Below are 11,107 nucleotides of genomic sequence, written 5' to 3' on the forward strand. Positions count from 1 at the left end.
CTAATGACATCAACACCCTATATCAGGTGTGCATAATTATTAGGCAACGTCCTTTCCTTTGGCAAAATGGGTCAAAAGAAGGACTTGACAGGCTCAGAAAAGTCAAAAATAGTGAGATATCTTGCAGAGGGATGCAGCAGTCTCAAAATTGCAAAGCTTCTGAAGCGTGATCATCGAACAATCAAGCGTTTCATTCAAAATAGTCAACAGGGTCGCAAGAAGCGTGTGGAAAAACCAAGGCGCAAAATAACTGCCCATGAACTGAGAAAAGTCAAGCGTGCAGCTGCCAAGATGCCACTTGCCACCAGTTTGGCCATATTTCAGAGCTGCAACATCACTGGAGTGCCCAAAAGCACAAGGTGTGCAATACTCAGAGACATGGCCAAGGTAAGAAAGGCTGAAAGACGACCACCACTGAACAAGACACACAAGCTGAAACGTCAAGACTGGGCCAAGAAATATCTCAAGACTGGTTTTTCTAAGGTCTTATGGACTGATGAAATGAGAGTGAGTCTTGATGGGCCAGATGGATGGGCCCGTGGCTGGATTGGTAAAGGGCAGAGAGCTCCAGTCCGACTCAGACGCCAGCAAGGTGGAGGTGGAGTACTGGTTTGGGCTGGTATCATCAAAGATGAGCTTGTGGGGCCTTTTCGGGTTGAGGATGGAGTCAAGCTCAACTCCCAGTCCTACTGCCAGTTTCTGGAAGACACCTTCTTCAAGCAGTGGTACAGGAAGAAGTCTGCATCCTTCAAGAAAAACATGATTTTCATGCAGGACAATGCTCCATCACACGCGTCCAAGTACTCCACAGCGTGGCTGGCAAGAAAGGGTATAAAAGAAGAAAACTAATGACATGGCCACCTTGTTCACCTGATCTGAACCCCATTGAGAACCTGTGGTCCATCATCAAATGTGAGATTTACAAGGAGGGAAAACAGTACACCTCTCTGAACAGTGTCTTGGAGGCTGTGGTTGCTGCTGCACGCAATGTTGATGGTGAACAGATCAAAACACTGACAGAATCCATGGATGGCAGGCTTTTGAGTGTCCTTGCAAAGAAAGGTGGCTATATTGGTCGCTGATTTGTTTTTGTTTTGTTTTTGAATGTCAGAAATGTATATTTGTGAATGTGGAGATGTTATACTGGTGTCACTGGTAAAAATAAATAATTGAAATGGGTATATATTTGTTTTTTGTTAAGTTGCCTAATAATTATGCACAGATATCCCCCTAAAATAGCTAAAACTAAAAACAAACTAAAAACTACTTCCAAAAACATTCAGCTTTGATATTAATGAGTTTTTTGGGTTCATTGAGAACATGGTTGTTGTTCAATAATAAAATTATTCCTCAAAAATACAACTTGCCTAATAATTCTGCACTCCCTGTAGTTACCCAGTTTTGGGTATTGACTCCAGTTACTGATTTGCATTTTCCATTTACTTCCACACTCGTCTACACTGATTTTTCCAATTAAATAGGGTCATTTACACCTCACTAATTTACAAGGCAAAGTGAGGTGTGTTCAGCAAGCACGGGACTAAAGGTTACTTGCACCAAACTCTTTTAGTGCTCAGCAAAGTCAAAAAAAGTATATATTTGGAAATGATGAATCATTTACATGTCAGTAAGTCATTACATGTCAGCTTCTGATCAATAGCACCTTGTTTCAAAGCTTGTGCGGTTTAGGAAAATTATTTACATATTCATTTTTGTGTGTGTGTCAAGTTAGATCATGTAGAAATGTCTGTTGGATGAAGGATGAGCAGCTCATAGCTGTTTCCATCAATTTTTTATGTTTATACATTTGGCTGAGCAGCACTCACGTGAGGGGAATTTTATTTTGCCAAGTGAAGGTGACCTCAGGGAAGAGCTGAAAGATTCTTCTTGTCTGTGTTTTTTTTCTGTTGGAGTCTTGTCTCATAACGCGGCTAACTCGTGCTTGGGCACAGGGGGTGGAAACAAACGAAGGGCTTCCCATGTGAAAGTGGTTCCCTTACAGACCAGCAAGAGCCTTTGTCCTAATTAGCAGGAATGAGTTACGGCTGGAAAAGCTGAGCTCAGGCAGGAGATGGGGCTGAGATGGAGCAGCAGCAGTAGCCATACTGCCGTGCAACAACTGTTTCAGCACTGAAACTGTTGACCTGCTTGCCAGCAGGGCTCCCTGCATCTACTGATTGAAAACAGCAAGGCTCAAAGGCTTACACTGGACATGAAGGTGAGATTTTAATTCACTGGTTGACAGAATCCCAAAAACATATTGTGGGAACATGCACTGTTAAAATGCAGCTAACAGCAGCTTTTGTGAGACAGGTAAAACTCCAGTGGGTTCAGGCCAGGGTAAAGTGCACTTCTGGGATCGCTTACCAACCCCTTCAGTAGCTGATCCAGGAACTGGAGTCTGGAGATGATGTAAGACCCACTAAACAACAAAGACTCACTTGTGCCACTGTGCCACGCATTGCCTCAGAGTGCACTCCAGATGCACTGTGCTTTATGTGGGTTTATGTTTCAGGAAGAAATACCTGCAAAAAGGTTTGGCGTTATACATTAACAACCATCCTGACTGTTTAATTTGTAATACAGAACTGCAGACTAGCCTTTGCCTCCCCACCAATTGGCAATCTACAGGGATGAAAAATGAAGCCAGAATCTGCAGTTCCTTTAGTGGCCACATGAGGTCCTCTTCACAAGGAGTTGATGTATGAAGAAATAAAAACAAAACAAGCGAGCAAATAAAGTAAGAAAGGGGGAAAAAAGTGAGAAAAAAAAACATGTTGATAGCCTGCTAAACTTCTGTGGCCAATTTTTGAGATATTTATGAGAACCATAAATATTTTTTTACTGACTTGGTAGCAACTGTGAACACAACAATTGCTTATTATCGCCTCATAAAGTTGATATACTAGGCATTTTCACAAATTGTTGCCTATTTACAAGGAAATGCATAAAGCAACTTTACCTTGTAGATGGATTTCTTCCGATTTAAGTCTCCACTAACTTCATTATATTTTCTAAGTAGCTGATAACCTCATCTGCTTCTCGTCATTAGCACCAAACGACAACGTCGGCTTATCTGAGATTTTGCTTGCTGTTATTACATCATCTCAACATGCTAAAGAAGATTATTAATACCCATAAGTAATCCAAAAGGATCAGGAACAAAAGGTAAAAAGCAAAACAAAACAAAAAACATCCTTATCATTTCAACATAGCAGACTCATTCCATTCATTATGAAACTGGTTAATTGATGGTGATCTAAAGAATAACTTACCTCTCAGATTTTCTGCTTCTTCAGTGTGTTTATAGAGTTAAAGTGTATTTTAGAGTTAGTGTAGTGTAGAGTCCATCTATACATCTGATTTAAGGTTGGATGGGGGCCGATACCTGTCCCAGCTGTCACGAGGCAAAAGGATGAGTAGACCCTGGACAGGTTTTCAGTCTACTGCACAGCAAAGGCAGACTGATTTTGATTTTCCAGGAGCAAGGCAATTTGGGAATGACTGGTTAGGATTCCAAAGGTAGTAGGTGTTGTCAGAAGGTGGACAGGCAGGCAAGTATTCAGCAATTCCTTACCAGACAATGCAGGAGAAAATGGAGAAAATTTGAGGAGACTGCACCCTTCTGTCGATGAAAGCCGTCTTTGCAACCAATAAACAACAATCTAGCAGCGATTGGGAACATCAGCTGGTCCTTAAATACTGTCACTGATGGCCTGATGAGAATCAGGTGTGTAGGCTGAAACCAGGGGGCTCAATCAGCAGGTGGAGTCTGAGGCAGGACTTGCACATCCTCAATGAAGGCCAAAACATTAGTGAAGAGAACAGAGGAATCCTAACCATCCCAGGACAATCACAGGAACCAGTTTGAGTTCATCTGAACTTTGTAACGTGTTATGTTAACCTGTTGGAAGCAGCCATACTTTATGGTCCAATAGTAAGGGGCTCACATCATTATTATTATTAGATCACCACCAGCAGCCTAAATCATTGATACCAGGCAGGATGGATCCATGATTGTTGTTTGTGCCAAATTCTGACCCTGTCTTTAGAATGTCACAGCACAAATGTACTCATCAGACCAGGCAATGTTTATCTGTGTGTGACCCGGTATGGTCTTCTGCTGCTGCAGCCCATATTTGTAATGAGGGGTTGTTTGAGTTACTGGGTTACTCCGATGACTTCCTGTTCCATCAAGTTGTTTTGTTTTGTTTTTTGCTGAGAGAACTGCCACTCACTGGATGTTTTTATGCTGCATTCAAAGTCAGGCAAATCACCTTTGCCCCCCCCCTATTCTGGTGCTCAGTTTGAATCTCAGCAGGTCACCTTGATCTTGTCTACTGAGCTGCTGCCATAGTTTATTCAATTAGATATTAAAGTGGGGCAGACAGATGGCCCATTAATCATCTGTTATTTTGTTTTTTGAATAATGTAGAATGATGACTTTTCTTCATGTGGAAACCATTAGGCCTACTATAATATTTGTTCTGTAGTAGTTTGCTCTGAAAATTACATAAATAATCTTACAAAAAAACATCTATTACAATCCTGATCTGTTTCAGATGATTACAAATTCAGGTTATCCCAGTATTGATGCATAGTGATGAAGAATGGATTCTCTTTGCATGTGAAAGCACATGTGCCACTAGAACACTGTGTAATTTATGGAGGCATTTTATCCAGGTGTTCTATTGAGAAAATGTAATAAAATAAAAATCTAATAAAAATAATGAAGGCTCTACACTGAATTCTCCCCTTTTTTCCACAGTAATCATCATATGACCAACTCTGAAAACTGAAAACATCTTAAAGATCTAACCTTCTCATGTCCCCATTTTATTGTTTTTTCCATTAATTTCCAGGTATGTCTGTCTGTTAATTTTGTGATTTTAATGAGTCATCCACATACTTTAGGGGATTAGTAAAGGGCAGGGAATTTCACATGGGAAGCGGACAGTGATGTGTTTTTCCATCTCACGTGCAGGACGTCCAGGAAATGTCTGGCTGCAGCTGGAGTCACAACACAGAGCAGCCCGTGGCCTCTCTGCTCTGCAGGATCCTGATCAGGGTCGTGACTGTTTCTCTTTGCACAGTAAAGAGGGTCTTAAATGCTTAAATAGAGCTTTTTGCATTATTTTAATTTGGTATTGGCTACACACTTTTTCAAACTGAAGTGCTTTATAAATGATCACTGCTTATTAAATTAATTGGTTCATCAAAGCTTCAGTAGGCAGCTGAGATACAAATGATTTTTTTTCCAATGAAAGTCAGCAAAAAACACTTTACAGTCAAAGTGTTTTTCAAATCTGACAGCCTTCCATGAAACAGATCAGAAAAGTTCAACATTAAATAAAATAATTTTAATAAGATATATTTTTAAGTTACTTTATCTTCTAATAATCACCTCTTTGGCGATTGGGAAACTTGCAATATCTCAAACATGTTGAAAGGACACTCTTGCTACTGTTCTAAGCTGCAGGTCAGTGGTGATCTATTTTTGATAATGTCAGGATATTATTGCAGTTAATTAAAACTGCTGTGGCCTTGTTGCAGTCTGAAGGGAGAGTATTTGTTCTGTCTTCAGAGGTGCAATGTAGTTTAAATACACAACACTGCTATAGTGGTTACAGAGATATTCCAATGGGAGCACAAGAACAACAGTGAGCCCCTTTTATCTGCTTGTTTTTCTTCCTGTAAACGACTTAAGGCTTATTAAACATAAGGTGAGCAAAACTGAGCGAAGCTGCAGTTCAAAATAAAATACATGGAATGGGAGCCCAAATAATAAATATCACAGTGAAGCAACGTTTTCTTTTCCTAGAGTGTTTGTGGCCTTTGGATTATTGTTTTGATTTCACAGCTTGGTGATATTATGGTGTGAAGGAAAGCTGCATTTTCAAGATACCTGGACCATAATGTTTTCTCTTGTTTTTAAACGATTGTGAAGCACTTTGGTCAACTCTGTTGTTTTTTAAATGTGCTATACAAACAAATTTTGAATTGAATTGAACAGTATGCTCTGATATTGACATGAGGGAAAGTACTGGTACTGGTTTTCAAAAATTAATTTGATGTAGGAAAGCAGTGTGTCTTTGTGCTTAGAAAGAGCACTACAGATTTGATGCTTGCTTTGAGAGTGTTGATGGAGAAGGATCTAGAGAAAGAACCTAGTGCAGTGCCACGAGAGGAGCTGTGGAACTAAATGAAGAAGTCAGGAGTGGCAGAGAAGTATGTAAGGGTGGTGCAGGACATGTATGAAGATAGCGAGACAGAGGTGAGTGTGCAGTAGGAGTGACAGATGGGTTCAAGGTGGGGGCGGGATTACATCAGAGATCGGCATTTAGCCCCTTTTGCAGTGGTGATGGATGGGCTGGCAGTTGAGGTCAAGCAGGAGTCTCTGTGGACAATGATGTTTGCAGAAAATTGTGATCTGTAGTGAGGTGGAAGGTTTACGAGAGGTATGCTCTGGAAGTAAGAGAAATGACAGTCAGTAGAACCAAAACAAAACACGTGTGTGTGAAAGAGTGGGAGGTACGTGGAAAGCATCTGAGCAATCATGTTAAAAAGTATGTTATGTTAAACACAAAATGACAGAAAGCAGCACAGCTGCTGCAGACAAAGCAGCAGAATGAGTTAATGTAAGAGGAAATGTGCCATATGTAAGTATCTAAAAGTGCTGTGCAAATATGTGAATGGTTAGAAGAGAAGGCCGAAACTAATTTTGTTTCTTTTGCTAAAACTGCATTTAACAAAAAAAAAAAAAAAATACCAGACACACTTCGTAGGTAAATTCCAGTGCCGCTCGAGTGGCTAAGACAACAAAGGAACTTTCTAAAAACACTTTAACCCCAGTAGTCTGGAAGCATCATCCGTGAGAGTCCTTTCATCTATGAGGGTTACTACCCAGCAGGTCATTAGACATTATTAGGCAGCTTGCAGAGTGACTGAGTCCAAGCGGTCATCAGCTGTTGATCAGTTAAATGCACCCAGTGGACTGTGGAGATGTAATGATGAGCAGTGTTCTTCTTTAAGACCTTTGACCTCTGAAGAAGGACAGAGTGACCCAAGTACCACTGATATACACGGAGTGGTTTGACTGTCTTTGTTGTTTTTAAGAAGCTAATGTTTAGATTAAATGAACTATACTTATAAAGCACCTTTTAAACCTTTGTGACTCCAAAGTACTTTACAAAGCACTCTCATTACTTCAGGTTTAATAACTTGGCCAAGAACACTTTGGTCCATCACAGCACCAGGGATTAGCCAACTGTGATTAATGGACAAGCCTCTCTACCACTACAGCTGCTTACCAGGCAGTTCGGTGTGAACTTTTGATCTACAATATATATTGTTTCATCCAATCACAAAAACAGAGAATGCATCAAAATATATTAATTTTTCTTTCACTTCGCTAACATAACACAACTATATCATTGTTATTTCTCAGGTCTAGCTTGAAAAAACAAAGCAAAAAGCAACAGATCAAAATAATAATAAAAAAAATCCCTCACATTTTTTGTTCTTTTTGCGTTCATCTTTTTTCCAAGAAGGCCCTGCATTCCAGCCCCAGTGCTGTGACAAACAGCATAACATCAGGATTCATTGAAACGGTCTAGGGGAGCTGCCTCTTATCATTATCAATTTTAACTGTCTATGCCAATTAGCTCCCATCACTGTGGGACTGTGAATAGGGGTTAAATAAAGGGGGTTTCACATACACATGGCGTCTGAGAGAGACAGATTTGCCGAGCACAGGGGACATTAACGTTATGGTACTGCAAGCCAGTGAAACCACATCGTCTTCTCCAGAACTGCCTTTATTTTGTGATCTGATCGTGTTACTTGAGTCAAGGCTACTCCTTGGATGTGATTTTGACGCGTACTCCTTTTGGAGGCTTTAGTACTGCTTTTCAAAATGAACACTAAATGCAGTTCATAACTTGCTGTGCCACAGTGAAAACATAGTTGGTCATAGTTGAAATTATCAGTCGCTTTTACAGTCCAAAGCCTCTCCAAACTCTTCTATATGTGAACATAGCAAGTTTTGTCCTCTGATGATTAAACTCACACAGAAGAAGTCAGAAGCACTGTGCCACCACCCTCTTGTTAAGGGCCACATCAAGCCAGGGGACAAAATCTGTAAAATAAGGGAAAAACACCCAGACGACTGGCTGACTGCTGGTTTTGGGTGGTGTGCTGCCACATTTAGGCTTCTATTTTGAAAAACTTGGCTGTACCCAGATGAGAACTTTGCTGGCAATGAGAAAGCAATGGATATAGAGAAGTAGCGGGGGGAAAAACAGAATCCCACCAATTGTGACACTGAGGACACCATGGTATAATCAGTCAAAGATTGTCACCAATTACTAAAACAGAACATGATAAAATTCATAGAAGCACTGAGAATAGTGAAAAATATTCATTAACATTTGTCTTTGGGCAGTGAACTCTCCATGTATTACCAATACAAATTTCAGGCCTACCACACTCAAGCAACACAAAGTGATAGATTGCTAAAATTTTATCCAAAAGCCCTGCAAACTGGAGATCAAATAGCACGTACTTTCCCCCCAAAAATTTAAGTCTTCCCACAGTGTGCTTGAAAAAGATCCTGTTGCACATATTCAGCCAGTCACCATAACCAACACATTAAAGCAGTAATGATGCGATTGTTGTCTAATATAGCTCAAGAAGATGGTCGTCTTTTCGTATAAACGTGTCTAGCAGAACTAAACGCTGAACAACCATAAGCATCCGATTATAGGAAAGAAAAAGTCATGCTGCATAAACATACACCAGTGGTTGAAGTGAGTCACATTTGTGCACGTTTGAATTTATAAACTGCTTCATGGCATAGCCCAAGCATTGGGGAATTCCCAGCAAACAAGTAGGTGTTTATGTGAAAGTCTTGTTGATGTCGTCTTCTTACTGATGGGATTTATTGATGTGGTTAGGAAGTCACAGTTGCCTGCTCGGTGAATGGGGTTGTGGGTGGAAGCACGGCTTGGCAGCACCCAATTAGCAGTTGACTCCAGCTGACCATAATGATGGGTCTAAAATTTAAATCTTCATAGAAACGCAACAAACAAACAAAATACGTAAAGACAATACAGTCTTATTAAATTCAGATTACTTACAAAATTTGCTAAATTAAATTGCTTTAAATAGCTTGACTGTTATGCGTCTTCTTGTTATTGTGTATGTCTTAAAGATACATTTCACTTTCGGCTTAGTTGGGCTGAGTTTAATTTTAAGGGGACTTATGATGCTTTGTAACTCAAATATTGCTAACGCTATTTAGATATTATTTTAACGTTTCCTCTTATAGGCCTAATACCAGTCCCCACCTTAAGACCTGTGTATTAAACCTGCACACACTTGGATAATATCACCTACAGTGGGGCAAAAAAGTATTTAGTCAGCCACCGATTGTGCAAGTTCCCCCACCTAAAATGATGACAGAGGTCAGTAATTTGCACCAGAGGTACACTGCAACTGTGAGAGACAGAATGTGAAAAAAAAATCCATGAATCCACATGGTAGGATTTGTAAAGAATTTATTCGTAAATCAGGGTGGAAAATAAGTATTTGGTCAATAACAAAAATACAACTCAATACTTTGTAACATAACTTTTGTTGGCAATAACAGAGGTCAAACGTTTACTATAGGTCTTTACCAGGTTTGCACACACAGTAGCTGGTATTTTGGCCCATTCCTCCATGCAGATCTTCTCGAGAGCAGTGATGTTTTGGGGCTGTCGCCGAGCAACACGGACTTTCAACTCCCGCCACAGATTTTCTATGGGGTTGAGGTCTGGAGACTGGCTAGGCCACTCCAGGACTTTCAAATGCTTCTTACGGAGCCACTCCTTTGTTGCCCGGGCGGTGTGTTTTGGATCATTGTCATGTTGGAAGACCCAGCCTCGTTTCATCTTCAAAGTTCTCACTGATGGAAGGAGGTTTTGGCTCAAAATCTCACGATACATGGCCCCATTCATTCTGTCCTTAACACGGATCAGTCGTCCTGTCCCCTTGGCAGAAAAACAGCCCCATAGCATGATGTTTCCACCCCCATGCTTCACAGTAGGTATGGTGTTCTTGGGATGCAACTCAGTATTCTTCTTCCTCCAAACACGACGAGTTGAGTTTATACCAAAAAGTTCTACTTTGGTTTCATCTGACCACATGACATTCTCCCAATCCTCTGCTGTATCATCCATGTGCTCTCTGGCAAACTTCAGACGGGCCTGGACATGCACTGGCTTCAGCAGCGGAACACGTCTGGCACTGCGGGATTTGATTCCCTGCCGTTGTAGTGTGTTACTGATGGTGACCTTTGTTACTTTGGTCCCAGCTCTCTGCAGGTCATTCACCAGGTCCCCCCGTGTGGTTCTGGGATCTTTTCTCACCGTTCTCATGATCATTTTGACCCCACGGGATGAGATCTTGCGTGGAGCCCCAGATCGAGGGAGATTATCAGTGGTCTTGTATGTCTTCCATTTTCTGATGATTGCTCCCACAGTTGATTTTTTTCACACCAAGCTGCTTGCCTATTGTAGATTCACTCTTCCCAGTCTGGTGCAGGTCTACAATACTTTTCCTGGTGTCCTTCGAAAGCTCTTTGGTCTTGGCCATGGCGGAGTTTGGAGTCTGACTGTTTGAGGCTGTGGACAGGTGTCTTTTATACAGATGATCAATGGCGTGTCCAGCGGGGTGGCCTGGGGGGGCACAGGCCACCCCCCAAACCAGACTGGCCACCCCAGGTGTCACCCCAAAGGCAAAACAATAAAATTCAATCAAATATCAAATGTCCGATTATGTTTTCACGGTGACGCTCAGATATCCGAGTGTAAGTGAATGCAGCATCGCTTCTGCGCTATGCGCATCACGTTACCAAAGGTAGGAGAGCCAAGCGCGAAAGACGGCACTGCAGGAAACAATTTTTCGGTGAAAGAAAATGAGGACAGAATAAATGTCCCGGTAAGTAATATCAAGTTTGTTGAATTTAGTAAACTTCGGTGAAATTAGAATACCAAGGAAAAAAATAACACTTAAAGAATTATTGCAGCTGTGGAATATTTCAGACAGTATGCTACTGAGGGCAGCT

The 11,107-nt window shown here is 41.0% G+C and overlaps 2 long non-coding RNA genes across 2 annotated transcripts; one reads left to right on the top strand and one right to left on the bottom strand.

The window, feature by feature from the left end:
* Window positions 1-2,075: 2,075 nt before the first annotated feature.
* On the top strand, window positions 2,076-4,832 carry LOC113037180 (uncharacterized). The gene is made up of 3 exons (XR_003274599.1): window positions 2,076-2,218; window positions 2,314-2,412; window positions 4,769-4,832. It is a non-coding gene; the product is annotated as an uncharacterized LOC113037180 (long non-coding RNA).
* LOC113037179 (uncharacterized) lies at window positions 2,410-3,653 on the bottom strand. The gene is made up of 3 exons (XR_003274598.1): window positions 3,578-3,653; window positions 3,276-3,464; window positions 2,410-2,525 (listed from the first exon to the last, which is right to left on the bottom strand). It is a non-coding gene; the product is annotated as an uncharacterized LOC113037179 (long non-coding RNA).
* Window positions 4,833-11,107: the final 6,275 nt, after the last annotated feature.

Source organism: Astatotilapia calliptera, chromosome 15, assembly GCF_900246225.1.
Source record: "Astatotilapia calliptera chromosome 15, fAstCal1.2, whole genome shotgun sequence".
Classification (NCBI taxonomy): domain Eukaryota; kingdom Metazoa; phylum Chordata; class Actinopteri; order Cichliformes; family Cichlidae; genus Astatotilapia; species Astatotilapia calliptera.